Source organism: Ovis aries, chromosome 25 (assembly GCF_016772045.2).
Source record: "Ovis aries strain OAR_USU_Benz2616 breed Rambouillet chromosome 25, ARS-UI_Ramb_v3.0, whole genome shotgun sequence".
Lineage (NCBI taxonomy): Eukaryota > Metazoa > Chordata > Mammalia > Artiodactyla > Bovidae > Ovis > Ovis aries.
The window spans coordinates 9861125-9877338 of NC_056078.1; the positions used below are offsets into that span (position 1 = coordinate 9861125).

At 36.2% G+C, this 16214-nt stretch overlaps 1 pseudogene; it reads right to left on the minus strand.

The window, feature by feature from the left end:
• Positions 1-607: 607 nt before the first annotated feature.
• LOC114110819 (eukaryotic initiation factor 4A-II-like) lies at positions 608-2517 on the minus strand (annotated as a pseudogene).
• Between the last annotated feature and the right edge of the window lie 13697 nt (positions 2518-16214).

Sequence of the window (16214 nt, forward strand, 5' to 3'; positions counted from 1 at the left end):
AAGCACTACTTATTAAAGAGACTCTTTTCTCCACTGTATATTCTTGCCTCCTTGGTTGTAGATTTATTGATCATAGATATGTGGGCTTATTTGTGGTTTTCTATCCTATTCCACTGATCTATATTTCTGTTTGTTTGTTTTTTTTTTTTTAATGCCAGGTTGGTAATGTTTTGATTAATGTAGCTTTATAGCATAGTCTGAATTTAGGGATCCTGATTCTTCCAGCTCCATTTTTCTTTCTCATGATTGCTTTGGTTATTTGGGGTCTTTCTGTGTTTCTATAAATTTTTTTTTTCTTCATTCTGTGAGAAATGGCATTGATGATTTGATAGAGATTGCATCAAATCTGTAGATTGCCATGGGCACTTTAGTCATTTTGACAATATAGATTCTTCCAACATAAGAACACTATATATTTCCATATATTTGTGTCATCTTTTCAATTTCTTTCAAAAAATAAATAGGACCTAATTAAATTTATAAGTTTTGCACAGCAAAGGCAGCCATAAACAAAACAAAAAGACAACATATGCAATGGAATAAAATATTTGCAAATGATGTGACTGACATGGGATTAATCTCCAAAATATACAGTTATTCAGATCAATTTTATTTTATTTTTTTTAAGTGAATATACAATTTATTTAACATTCAAACTTCATTAAGACATGTGCAATATGGCAATTTTACTGGGGGTTTAACCCTACCTAGGATGATTGCTTGCTGGGGTTTAGCAACAGGGTCCAGTTCACACTTAACACTAATTAAATACTTTATTGAATAAATATAATACCAAACAAAATGCATCCAAATGCTAAAAAAAAATCAATTTTAAAGGCCTTTCTATTCAGGCTAATGACAAACACAATAAAGGCAGATATGCTAGTTTAACATAATTGGCTGATTTTATACAGCACTTATATCTTTTAGTCCACAAAGTATATTATTAAATGATAGAGAACATCTAATACAACCATTTCTACAGAACTAGGAAATAAATTTCTAAGAAAGAAAGATTTTACAGACCCCATCTTTTATACCCACCCCAACGGTCTAACTCTAAAGAGGATAAAGCCAATGACTTTCCTCACAAGAGCTCACGACTAATGTCACTTTGCTATCAAAATCTGTATTTCTGATCCATTATGAGCATTGAGACAAGATTCAAATATTCCCAAAGAAAGAAGCACAATGCACGTTGTGATCGCCTATTCAGCAACAGCGAGCACTGCATTCAAAATTATCTCATCCCAGGAATTAAATAAGGTCGGCCACATTCATTGGCATTTCCTCCACTGTAGTATTGTAGAAAGTCTCAATGTCATGTAGAATCCTCTTGTCTTCTTCAGTAACAAAGTTTATAGCCACACCTTTCCTCCCAAATCGACCCCCTCTGCCAATTCTGTGAATGTAATTTTCACGATTGGTAGGTAGATCATAGTTTATAACCAATGACACTTGTTGCACATCAATTCCATGAGCCAACAAGTCAGTAGTGATCAGAACACGGCTTGACCCTGATCGAAATTCCCTCATGATAACATCTCTTTCTTTCTGGTCCATGTCACCATGCAGGGCAGAAACTGTGAAGTCCCTGGCATGCATTTTCTCTGTGAGCCAGTCCACCTTGTGCCTTGTATTGAGGAAAATAACAGCCTGTGTAATTGTCAGTGTCTCGTACAAGTCACAAAGTGTATCCAACTTCCATTCCTCTCTTTCAACATTAATATAAAACTGCTTGATTCCTTCAAGGGTCAATTCTTCCTTCTTCACCAAAATTCGAATTGGATCTCTCATGAATTTTTTGGTCACTTCCAACACGTCTGTTGGCATTGTGGCAGAAAGCAACACCACCTGAATACTAGTATTTAATTTTTGGAAAATCTCATAGATTTGATCCTTAAACCCTCAGCTCAGCATTTCATCTGCTTCATCCAAAACGAACATTTTGATCCATTTTGGAGAGAGATATCTTCTGTTTAACATATCAAACACTCTCCCTGGTGTTCCAACAACAATATGTGGTGCTTCAGCCTGCAGTTTTTGCATTTCATTTCTAACATTTGTTCCACCAATGCAGGCATGACAAGTTGCTCCCATATAATTTCCAAGTGCCAGAATTACCTTTTGGATCTGTTGAGCCAGTTCTCTGGTGGGGGCCAATACTAGTGCTTGGGTCTCCTTGAACTCAATCTCCAACTGTTGCAGGATGGAAATAGCAAATGTGGCTGTCTTGCCAGTACCTGACTGAGCTTGAGTAATCACATCATTCCCTTTAATACATGGAATAATAGCTCTCTGCTGAATAGCTGATGGCTTCTCAAAACCATAAGCATAGATGCCCTGAAGAAGAGACTCCTTTAAGTTCATATCATCAAAGTTATCAACAATCTCATTCCAGTTGCTCTCGATGACACCATCGGGGTCCATTCCCTCTGGGCTGCCATGTTCTCTGTTATAATCCGCAGAGCCACCAGACATGATCCAAAGAACCACTCAGTGCCGGACTGAAAAGCCAGATCAATTTTAAAAAATCCAATGAAAAAATGGGCAGAAGACCTAAATAGACATTGCTCCAAAGAAGACATAAAGATAGTGAAAAGGCACATGAAAAGATGCTCAACATTGCTAATTATTAGAGCAATGCAAATCAAACCTCCAATGAGGTATCACCTTACATTGGTCAGAATGGCCATTATAGAAAGGCTACAAATAACAAATATTAGAGAGGGTGTGGAGAAAAATGAACCCACCTACAATCTTTGTAGGAATGCAAATTGGTACAGCAATTGGAGAACACAATGGAGGTTCCTTGATAAACTAAAAATGCAACTACCATATGATCCTGCAATCCCACTCCTGGACGTACACCTGGAGAAAACCATACAAAAAGATACATACTCCAGTGTTTATTGCAGCACTATTTACATTAGCCAAGACATGAAAACAACCTAAAAAGTCTCCATCAACAGGTGAATAAAGACGTGGCACATATATACAAGGGAATATTACTCAGCAATAAAAAAAGAATGAAATAATGCCATTTGCAGCAACATGGATGGGCCTAGAAATTACTATACCAAGTAAGCCAGAGAGAAAGACAGGTATTATAGGTTATCACTTATATGTGGAACCTTTTATTTTTCTAAGATACAAATGTACTTAATATCCAAAGAGGAATAGATCCATAGACATAGAAAACATACTTATAACTACCAAAAGGGAAAGAGGGCAGGAGCAATAATTTGGGATTAACAAAAGTTTGGGATTAACATAAACACACTACTATATTTAAAATAGATAACCAAGTAGGACCTACTGGATAGTTCATAGAATTATGATCAATACTTTTTAATAAGAATTATATGTGTATGTGTGTGCACACTCAGTTGCTTAGTTGTGTCCATCTCTTTGCTACCTCATGGACTGTAGCCCGCATGTAGCATCTGTCCATGGGATTTTCCAGGCAAGAATACTGGAGCAGGTGGCCATTCCCTTCTCCAGGGGATCTTCCCAACCCAGGGACCAAACCCAGGTTTGTTGCCTTGCTAGCAATTCTTTATCATCTGAGCCAAGGAGGAACATGCTGAGATACAAATTAATTAAACTAATAAAAAATAGATTGAAACCAACAAGAGAACTTTCCTGGTGGTACACTGAATAAGAATCTGCCTGCAATGCAGGGGATATGGGTTCAGGGGGCATGGATTTGATCCCCAGTCCAGAAAGATTCCACATGCTGTGGGGCAACTAAACCCAAGTACCACAACTGAGCCCAGGCTCTAGAGCCCACAAGCTGCAACAACTGAGCCTTTGCACCATGACTGAAGCCCTCGAACTCTAGGGCCCACAAGACATGACTACTGAGCCCCCATACTGCAACTACTGAAGTTCATGTGCATAGAGTCTGTGTTCCACTACAAGAGAAGCCACCTCAATGACAAGCCTGTGCACGGCAACACAGAGTAGCCTCTACTCACCACAACTAGAGAAAGCCTGCATGCAGCAACAGACACCCAGCACAACCAAAAATAAGTACATTTTTTTAAAGCAACAAATAACATACAAGGGAATCTCTATAATGTTATCAGCTGATTTTTCAGCAGAAATTCTGCAGACAGAAGGAAGTGGCATGATATCTTTAAAGTGATGAAACAGAAAAATCTACAACCAAGAATACTCTACCCAGCAAGGCTTTCATTCAGCTTCAATGGAGAAATCAAAAGTTTTACAGAAAACCCAAACCTAAGAGAATTCAGCACCATCAAACCAGCTTTACAGGAAATGTTAAAAAAACTTCTCTAGGAATGGCGGAAAAAGAGGCCATAACTAGAAACAAAAAAATAACAAATGGGAAAGCTCACTGTTACAGCAAAAGCAGGAAATCATCCATGCATAAGAAATCATCCACGCATAAATATGGTATCAAAACCAGCCACCGTGAGGAGAGTACAAATGCAGGGAATGAGAACTGCAATTGAAATTAATAGACCAGCAACTTGAAACAATCTTGCATATGTATAGACTGCTTTACCAAAACCTCATGGGAAATGCAAACCAAAAACTACAAGAGACACAAGCACACAAAAGAAAAAGCAACCCAAACATAACACTAAAGATGGTCATCAAAATATAAGAGAACAAAAGGAGAAAACTACCCAAAACACTGAAAACAATGCAATAGGAACATACATATTGATAGCTACCTTAAATGTAAATGAATTAAATGCTCCACCAAAAGATAGTGACTAGCTGAATGGGTACAAAAAACCTGTATATTTGCTCTTTCTAATAGGAGATCTACTTGAAACCTGGAGACACATACTTACTGAAAGCAATGGGATGGAAAAACATATTCCATACAAATGGAAATCAAGATAAAGCTTGAGTAGCAATGCTCATATCAAACAAAATAGACTTTAAAGATTTTAATAAGAGACAAGAAAGGACATTACCTAATGACCAAGGGATCAATCCAAGAAGGAGACATAGTAATTATAAATATATATGCACTCAACATAGAAGCACCTCAACATATAAGGCAAATGCTAAGAGCCATAAAAGGGGAGAAAAGTGGGGGACTTTAACAACCACCTACACCAATGGACAGATATCCAAACAGAAAGTCAGTAAGGAAATGAAAGCTGTAAAAGACACATTAGACCAGACAGACTTAATTAATATTTTTATTATTAATTGGAGGATAATTACTTAACAGTGTTGTGTTCTTAATTGATATTTATAGGACAATCCATCCAAAAGTGACAAAGTACACTTTTCTACTCAAGAGCATATGGAACATTCTTCAGGTTAGATCACATCTTGAATGAAAATTCAAGTCTCAGTAAATTTAGGAAAACTGAAGTAATATCAAGTATCTTTTCCAACCACAATTCTATGACATTAGAAATCAATTATAGGGAAAAAATGGTAAAAATCACAAACCCATGAAGTATAAGCAATGTTACTAAACAACCAATGGATCACTGAAGAACTCAAAGAGGAAATAAAAAATACCTTGAGACAAATGAACAAAAACACAAGAATCTAAAACCTATGGGACACAGCAAAAATAGTTCTGAGGGGGAAGTTTATAGCAATACAATCTTACCTCAAGAAACCAGAAGAATATCAAGTAAATACCTTATGCCTAAAGTGATTAGAGAAAGAAAAACAAACACAATCCAAAATTAGTAAAAGGAAAGAAATCATAAAGATCAGAGCAGAAATAAATGAAATAGAGATGAAGAAAACAACAGAAAAGATCAGCGAAACTAAAAGCTGCTTCTCTGAGAAGATAAACAAAATTGATAAATGTTTATCCAGACTCATTAAGAAAAAAATTGAGAGAACTTAAATCAATAAAATTAGAAATGGAAAAGGAGAAAATACAACTGACTTCACAGAAATATAAAGGATCACAAGAGACTACAAAGAGCAATTATATGCCAATAAAATGTACAAACAAAAAGAAATAGACAAATTCTTAGAAAGATATAACCTTTCAAGACTAAACCAGGAAGAAATAGAACATATGAACAGATCAATCACAAGACTAAAATTAAAACTGTGATTTAAAAAACTTCCAACAAAGTCCAGGACCAGATGGCTTCATAGGCAAATTCTATTATACTAAACCATCTAGTCAAGGCTATGGTTTTTCCTGTGGTCATGTATGGATGTGAGAGTTGGACTGTGAAGAAAGCTGAGGGCCGAAGAATTAATGCTTTTGAAGTGTGGTGTTGGAGAAGACTCTTGAGAGTCCCTTGGACTGCAAGGAGATCCAACCAGTCCATTCTGAAGGAGATCAGCCCTGGGATTTCTTTGGAGGGAATGATGCTAAAGCTGAAATTCCAGTACTTTGGCCACCTCATGGAAAGAGTTGACTCATTGGAAAAGACTCTGATGCTGGGAGGGATTGGGGGCAGGAGGAGAAGGGGACAACAGAGGACGAGATGGCTGGATGGCATGACAGACTCGATGGACGTGAGTCTGAGTGAACTCCGGGAGATGGTGATGGACAGGGAGGCCTGGCATGCTGCGATTCATGGGGTCACAAAGAGTCGGACACGACTGAGCAACAGAACTGAACTGAACTGAAACAGTTAGAGGAGAGTTAACTCCTACTCTTCTCAAACTATTTCAAAAACCTGCAGAGGAAGGAACACCCCTAAGTTCATTCTATGAAGCCACAAACAACCTGACACCAAAACCAAAGATGTCACACACACACACACACACACACACACACACACACACACTGCAGGCCAATATCACTGATGAGCACAGATGCAAAAATCTGAAACAAAATACTAGCAAACCAAATCCAAAAATACATTAAAATTATCATACACCATGATCTAAAGTGATTTAGCCCAGCTATGACAGGGCTTTTCAACATCCCCAAATCAATAGATGATACACCACATTAATAAATTAAAGACTAGAAATCATATGATCATCTCAAAAAATGCATAAAAATATTTTTACAAAATTCAATGTCCATTTATGATAAAAATTCTCCAGCAAGTGGGCATAGAGCGAAACTATATCAACATAATGGAGGCCATATATGACAAATCCATTCTCAGTGATGAAAAACTAAAAACATTTCCTCTAAGATCAGAAAGAAGACAAGGATGTCCACTCTCCACTTTTTTCCAACATAGTTTTATAGGTCCAACAATAGAAATCGGAGTTAACTGCAAGGTAACCACCATAAGGCTATCAGCTGGTTTCTCTACAGAAACATTGCATGCCAGAAGGGAATGACAAGATATATTCAAAATCCTGAAAGGGAAAAATGTGCAACCTAGAATACTCTACTCAGCAAGCTTATCATTTACAACAGAAGGAGAAAGAATTTCTCTGACAAGCAAAAAATAAAAGACTACAGAGATACTAAAAATATCTTAAAAGAAATGAAAAAAATAGAAAATAAGCAAGAATGTTTAAGAAATAGGATGAAAAAGTAAATCACTTAAATAAGACAGTACACAGATTAAAAAATTAAAATAAAAAATTGTAAAAGTGATAACTGAAATGAACAGCAAAAAGAAAAGCATGAAGAGGCAAAGAAGGACATCAAAAGTATAAAATGTTGGGGAGGAGAGTAAGAAATGTAGACTTTTTTCTTATGTGTTTGAACCTATATGACTATCAGCTTAAAGCAAGTAAATACAGCAATGGGTTAACATACTTGAAAAATACGATAATCACTAATCAACAACATATAACAGATTCACAAAAGAACAAAAGAAGAGAATGCAAGCATAGTATGAAAGAAAAGAAAACCATAAAAGGAAAAACAAAAAGGAAGGAACAAAGAAGAAATACAAAGTCAATGGGGGAAAAAAAAAGAGATTTAAGTGTCAATAAATACAAATCTATCAATAACTACCTTAAATGTCACTGGACAATGCTCCAATTAAAAGACAGAGTGACAGATTGGTTAACAACAACAACAGAAAGCCTACAATATGCTGTGTAGAAGAGGCCCACTTAGGACAAAGGACACACATAGAATGAAGGTGAGGGTTAAAAAAAGATATTTCATGTAAATGGAAATGACAAGAAAGTAGGGGGTCACAATACTGAGACGAAATAGACTTTAGAACATAGGCCATAAAGAAACATAAGACAAGATACTATATAATGTTAACACATTATTGACTGGGGGATTTTTGCAGAAACTAATGTCTGTGGCCAGCCATTTGTTAGGTAAGTGAATATTTAAATCTTCCAGTCAATAGCATTTGGATAGCAAAAGACATATTAATGTGTCTCTAGTCAATAATGTGTTAAAAGGATCAATACAAGAAGAGGATATTACACTTGTCAACATATATGTACCCAATATAGGAACATCCACTTATATAAAACAAATACTAACAGACATAAAGGAAGAAATCGATGCGAATACAAAATAGTAGGATATTTTAACACTGCACTTACATCAATGGACAGATTTTTCAAGACAGTGAATCAATAAGGCAATGGAGATCCTAAATTATACAATAGGACAGTTAGACTTAATTGGTACTTTCAGGGTCTTACATCCTCCCCTCCAAAACTAGAATAACCATTCTTTTCAAGTGCACATGGAACATTCTCTAGGAATGACCATATATAAGGGCACAGAAACAAGACTCAACAAAGTTAAGAGTATAGAAATTATTTCACGCATCTTTTCTGACCACAATGGCATAAAACTAGAAATCAGCCACAGAAAAAGAAATGAGAAAAGCATGACCACAAGGACAACAAGCAACATGCTATGAAAAAATTAATAGGTCAACAGTGAAATCAAAGAGGAAATTTAAAAGTATTTTGATACAAGTGACAATAAAAACACAACCATACAAAAATCTATGGGATGCAAAAAAAGCAGCTCGTAGAAGAAAGTTCATAGCAATACAGACTTTCTTCAAGATCAAAACTCTTAAATAAACAACCTAACATACCACCTAAGAGAATTTAAAAAGATCAGAAGTCAGCAGAAGGAAGAAAATAATAAAGATCAGAGAAGAAATAAATAAAAGATTAAAAAATAGAAAAAAAAAAAGGTAAAACTAAGAGGTGGTTCTATGAAAGGATAAACAAAATTGACAAGCCTCTGGCCAGACTCATCAAGAAGAAAAGAGAAGGCCCCAATAAACAAAATAAGAAATGAAAAAGGAAACATAGCAACCAATATTACAGCAATACAAAACACCATAAGAGAATGTTATCAATAATTATATACTAATTGGACAAGCTAGAAGAAATGGACAAGTTTCTAGAAACACAACCCGCCAACACTGAATCAAGAAGAAATAGATAATTTGAATAGACTGGTCACTAGCAGTGAAATAGATTCTGTTAAAAAAAAAAAAAAACTCCCTACAGACAAAAATCCAAGGCCAGATAGCTTTACATACAATGTTTGGTACACAGATTACACCAAGCATACAATGAAGAACCCATACCCATCCTTCTCAAACTCTTCCAAAAGACTTTAGAGGAAGGAACACTCCCAGAGACATTCTATGAAGCCACCATCTCCCTGATACCAAAATCAGACAAAGAAACTATCAAAAAAGAAAATTTTATACTGAAAATAAAATATCAAAAAGGGAATGTAAACAATCCCTTTAAAAATTTCATCAAAAAAATACTTAGGAATATACCTCACCAAGGAGGTGAAAGACATATGCTTAGAAGTATAAAACATTAATACATAAAACTAAAGTTGATTCAAAAAAATAGAAAGTACATTACTATTATTAAAATGGCAACACTACACAAAGCAATCTACAGATTTAATGAAAGCCTTATCAAATTACCCCATGACATTTTTCCAAGAACTAGAACAAATATCAAGAATTGCCAAAGTAATCCTGAGGGGTAGAGGCGAACCAGACAGAAGGAATAACTTTCCTAGACTTGACAATACTACAAATCTACAGTAGCCAAAACAGTTCAATATGAGAAAAAGAGTCTGTTCTGCAAGTGGTGCTGGGAAAGTTGGACAGCTGCATGTAAATCGATGAAGCTAGAAAAACCCTTACACTCTGTACAAGAATAAATGCAAAATGGCTTAAAGTCTTACACATAAAATATTATAACATAAAACTGCTAGAAAACATCATAGGCAAAATATTCTCTGACAATCGTACCAATATTTTCTGAGGTCATCCTACCAAATCAATAAAAATAAAAGCAAAAATAAACAAATGAGAAACAATCAAACTTAAAAGCTTTTGCATAGCAAAGGAAACCATAAACAAAATGAAAAGACAACCTACAGAATGGGGGAAAATATTTGCAAATGATGCAACCAATAAGGGCTTAATTTTCAAAATAAATAAACAGCTCATATGACACAACAGAAAAACAAACAACCCAATTGAAAAATGGGCAGAAGACTGAAATAGACATTTCTCAAAAAAAAAACATATACATGGCCAACAGGCATATGAAAAGATGCTCAACATCACTAGTTATTAGAGAAATGAAAATCAAACCTAAAATGAGGTACCATTTCACACTGGTCAAAATGGCCATCATTTAAAAGTGTGCAAATAACAAATGCTGGAGAGGGTGTGGAGAAAAAGGGATCCTCCTACACTGTTGGCGGGAATGTAAATTGGTGCCCCTACTGTGGAAAACAGCAAGGAGATTCCTCAAAAAACTAAATATAGAGGTGCCATCTAGAATCTAGCAATCCCACTTCTGGGCATATATCCAGAGAAAACCATAATTCACAAAGATACATGTACCCCAGTGTTCACTGCAGCACAATTTATAATAGCCAAGACTTGGAAGCAACATAAATGTCCATTTGAATGGATAAAGAAGATGAAGATGTGGTGCATATATACAATGGAATATTACTCAGCCACAAAAAGGATAAAATAATGCCATTTGCAGCAACAAGGATGGACCTAGAGATTAATGTGCTAAGTAAGTTAGAAAGACAAATGTCATATGATATCATTCACAGGTAGAATTTAAAACATAGCACAAATAAACTTACCTGTGAAACAGAAACAGATTCACAGAGAACAGACATGTGATTGGAGGAGGATGGGTAGGGCAGGGATGGATTTGGTGTTTGGGATTGTTGTTGTTGCTGGTCAGTTGCCCAATCCTGTCCAACTCTTTGCAATCCAATGGACTGCAGCATGCTAGGCCTCCCTATCCCTCTATTCTCATAGCTTCATTGAATTATGCAAGCCTCTTTTGCCACAAGGCAGTGATCCTTGAAGTGGGTAGTTTGGGATTAGCAGGTGAAAAATATTATATATTGAATCAATAACAAAGTTTTACTGTATAGCACAGGAGACCATATACTATATCCTTTGATAAACCATAATGGAAAAGAATATGAGAAAAAGAATGCATATATTTATGTAACTGAATCATTTGCTGTACAGCAGAAATTAACACATTGTAAATCAACTATACTTCAATAAAATTTTAAAAGATGAATTGAGCAGGTTTGGCAAGATGTAAATTAATAAAAATGTATAGATTGACAGCTTATTCATCTTTTATTATATGCAGAAGAAACACAATTATTCAAGAAGTTTTCTCACCAGAGAGGTAAATGGTAGAAACTCTATCATTTTGCTTAAAAAGTATAAATCATGAAATGACTGTCTGCGTATGAAATTGTCATGAAAGTTCAACTTAAATGAGCAGAGGCAAAATGCTATACACACTGTCATTCATTAAGGTACAATATTATGAAAGGAACTATTTCCTGTTTATCTTGGCTTGCACCAACATGGTATTGTCTTAGAATGTAGCTTGAGACAGGATATTAAGTGATTATGCTTTCTTGTGGCAGTCAAGCAGTAAGAGTGAGTCAAGGAAGGCTGCGCAGCAATGGAAATCAATCCATGTATGCGCTGGCTCCACTCTGCCATGAGTCACACAGAGCGAGAGAGCAGCTGGGCAGGTGCTGTGTAGTTGGCCCACCAGGACTTCACAAGACATTCTGTAAAGGAAATTGTGTCTTGTAATAGTTGATGAGAGAAGATAGAGCAGGCAGTGAATCTGTTACTTTTCTTCTATCCCCTGTCCTCCTTGGTCAGAGTTCACCCTGGGACATATCAACTGCTCCTAACACCTGCTCCACTGAATCACCAGGGTTTCTCTAAGAGGACACTCTGGGTAACAGATCCATACTCTCAATGGGTGGGTGGTCCAAGTCTGTAAGTAGGAAAAGGAGCCAACGTTCTCTGGGTACTACAGCCCCAGGCAGTAGAACCACAAGGACGTGAACAAAATTGTCTGGTGGGGGAGGCTGAGGGATAGCCAGTGCCTGGAGGCCAGGAAGTAGGTGGCATGGAAGAGGTCCAAGGAAGCAAATGAGATCTGGGTCTGATACAAGTGTCCATCCTGGAACTTTTTTGTTGGAATGTTATACATTTGACATATATAATAATCAAAAATGAATGAGAAAAAATAGCTTCAAATCTTAGGGAAATGTGGCATAATGCTAGCAGGTCCAGAAAGAGAGCAAAATTTTCTTAACATTTAATTTACTTCCATTTTCTCCTACAAGGAGAATGGTATGATTGATTGCTTAAATGAAAGTACAGAGGGTCTGGTTACTGAATTTGAAAATTTTAAGTTCCAGGGGAAAAAAAAAAAAAAAGAGAAATCTATTCTGTTTTGTTTCAGGAAGCTAGAACCAACTGTTAGAAGTAATAAAAACAGGGATTTTGTTCATCTTTCCAATGGCTTTTTAATGCTTTTCCCCAACAGTGGGCTGTGATAATTTCAGAAGTAAAGTGCTTCCTGTGAAAATTAAAAAAAAATTTAGTTTTGCCTGTGCTGGGTCTGCATTGCTGCAGGGACTTTTCTCTACTTGTGGGGACTGGGGGCTACTCTCTTGCTGCAGACCATGGACTTTAGGGCATGTGGGCTCAGTAGTTGGCTCCCGGGGTCTAGAGCACAGGCTCAACAGTTGTGGTGCAGAGGCATGTGGGATCTTTCTGGATCAGGGATCGAACCTGTATCTTCTGCACTGGCAGGTGGATTCTTTACCACTGAGCCACCAGGGAAGTGCCTATCATAAGATTTTAAGTAGCGACTATAATTTTTCAGTATTCCTAGAAAAGTATGCTCAATATAGATATATAACAATCATCTGAGAATCTGTAAGTTTACAAATCTATCAAATTCCTCAGCCATACCCCAAAGTATTCTGATTTGGAAGGTCTGATAAGGTCAGGGAATCTGCTTTTAAAATCAGCACCCAATCTCTGCCAATGCACAGTGTTTTGATACATTGGTTCACAGATTATAATTTAAGGGAGTTTACATGATTTTGAGGCCCCTGAGAGCCTAAGATTATTTGATGATGTCATGATGTTGTGATGTACTGGTCTTCAAGCGTAGTGTGTACTAGCCTAGGAGTCAGGAAACCTGGATTCCAGCCACAGCTCTAGCACTTACTAGTGATACACATTTAATCTGCATTGATGATGTCATTTAAACTGGCTAAGACTAGATTACTTTACTTGATGCTTAAAGACAGAATTCTAAAACTCAAAGTAAATGCTAAGAACTGAAAAATACAATTCGAAGAAAGGGATTTTATATTATAAATTTTCCTGAAATAATGAAATGAGATTTCACAGGAGATAATCAGCACTCCCAAATCTAAAGATTTTCCAAGGTCAAGGAAAAAATTTTTAATCAATTCAGTGTATTCATAATTGTAAAATTCAGTGCTTTAAACTTTTGAATAATTAGGCAAATCTAAAATAGTCTTTTTTTTCTGTAATTCTGATTGTTTCTACTTCATTTTCTGTGGTTGTAATAGAGAATATTTAGATTGTATATTTACTATTTCATGTAAATTTCATGCTTGGTTTTTCTAGGGTTCCTATTGCTCTTCTGCCTGGAGAAAGAAATGGCAACCCACTCCAGTATTCTTGCCTGGAGAATCCCATGGACAGAAGGGCCTGGCAGACTACAGAGACCACAAACACAAAGTCAGTCATGATTGAGGCAACAGCATGCACACACATTGCTCTTCCAAGGGAGAACCAGAAAGGGTAAGGATGACTGAATCCATTCAGGTTTAAGGTTCAGATGGAAGTCAATCAGTGATCACTTGCTTTGAAAGTTATCTTTGGCTGTAGCACTGGGTAAGGAACCATCATGAAAAAAGGAAACGGCAAGGTCTTGGTTAAAGGTCTAAGTTGGGAGGAAGATGAGATGGGATTGATGACCCCTTTCTTCCCAAGCCTAATATAAAAATCAAAGACTAAAAGCCAGTTATAACTAGTGACCAGGGACCAAAATTATTAACATAAGGACATCACCACTTTCTCTTTTTTGTTGTTAGTGCTGCTCCCTCTTTTTTAGTCCTGCTCCCCTTTTAATAGCTGAAATTAAAACTTTTAAAAGGAAAAAAGAAATTACAGACTATTTCAAGAAAAGATGATAATTAAAGTTAAACAAAGTTTATGGGATGTAGCTAAATGTTTAGCTTAAAATTCTTTTATTAATAAAAAGGAAAGGTTTAAAATCAATTGTGCAGGTTTCTATATTTGAAACTAGCATTTAAAAAAGAGAACTAAATCCAAAGTAAATGAAATAAGAGCTAAAATCAACAAAATGAAAACAGAAAAATAGAAAAGATTAATGAAGTCAAAATTGGTTCTTGAAAAGAAGTTGACAAATAGAAAAGATTAATGAAGTCAAGATTGGTTCTTGAAAAGTTGACAACTTAAAAAAGTTGACAAATCTATAGTATTATTACTTGAGCATGAAATAAAAGCACAACTTATTAATTTCAGGAATAAAAGAAGATATCATTAAAGATTCTACAGATATTAAACACACAATGAACATTAACAACTGTAGAGCAATAAATTTGATAATTTAGCCTTTTTCTAAAATGAAATGGACAGATTCCTGAAAAACACTATACCACATTGAAAAGATGAATTGAAAATGTCAGTAAGCCCTTAATTTACCAAAGTAATTGAATTTGTTATTAAAAACATTCCTTTAAAGGTGATTTCACTAGTGAATTCTAACAAATTTTGTTTCTTCCCTATTATTTTCAAGTGTCCTTTTGTTCTGATTCTAATTCTCATTGCCGAAGTCCCCTTGGACTGCAAGGAGATCCCACCAGTCCATTCTAAAGGAGATCAGCCCTGGGTGATCTCTGGAAAGAATGATGCTAAAGCTGAAACTCCAGTACTTTGGCCACCTCATATGAAGAGTTGACTCATTGGAAAAGACTCTGATGCTGGGAGGGATTGGGGGCAGGAGGAGAAGGGGACGACAGAGGATGAGATGGCTGGATGACATCACTGACTCGATGGACATGAGTTTGAGTGAACTCCGGGATTTGGTGATGGACAGGGAGGCCTGGCGTGATGCGATTCATGGGGTCGCAAAGAGTCGGGCATGACTGAGTGACTGAACTGAACTGAACTGAAGAACTTTTTCATATGGTTCAAAGACAGTCAGCAATGAAGTAATTATATCACTGACCTTGTGATTGTTACAGGGTAGGTGGTTAAAGGCAGTAATCTTGGGACTTTCTTTTCTGATAGTTATATATATGTATCAATCTATCTATCCTGTTGGATTTGAATGACAAGCATTAAGCTTTAGCAGGTCAGATATTCATTTTACTGCTGTAGAGAAGACAGTCTGAAAATAAAGTTGACAGAAGGAGAAAGGCAGAAGAAAGAATAACAGGGAAACAGAGCTGTAATCCTGGATGTCATCGTGAGCTTCCAAATTAAACCATCACAGGAAGCCTGCCATACATCTTTTCATTTATATTAAACAATGACATTACTGTTTAAACTAATTTGAAGTAGCTTTCTGTTACTGGCAATAATAAGTATTTGAACAAATTCTACCTTAGCACTGTACTTAACTTTAAAGTATGTTTTAATAATAATAAAGTCAGCCCTCTATCATAACTTATTTTTCCTCTCTAACCTCCCTGTTCAAGCTGGTTTTAGACAGGCAGAGGAACCAGAGATCAAATTGCCAACATCCGCTGGATGATGGAAAAAGCAAGAGAGTTCCAGAAAATCATCTATTTCTGCTTTATTGACTATGCCAAAGCCTTTGACTGTGTGGATCACAATAAACTGTGGAAGATTCTGAAAGAGATGGGAATACCAGACCACCTAACCTGCCTCTTGAGAAATCTGTATGATTTCAGCAACAGTTAGAACTGGACA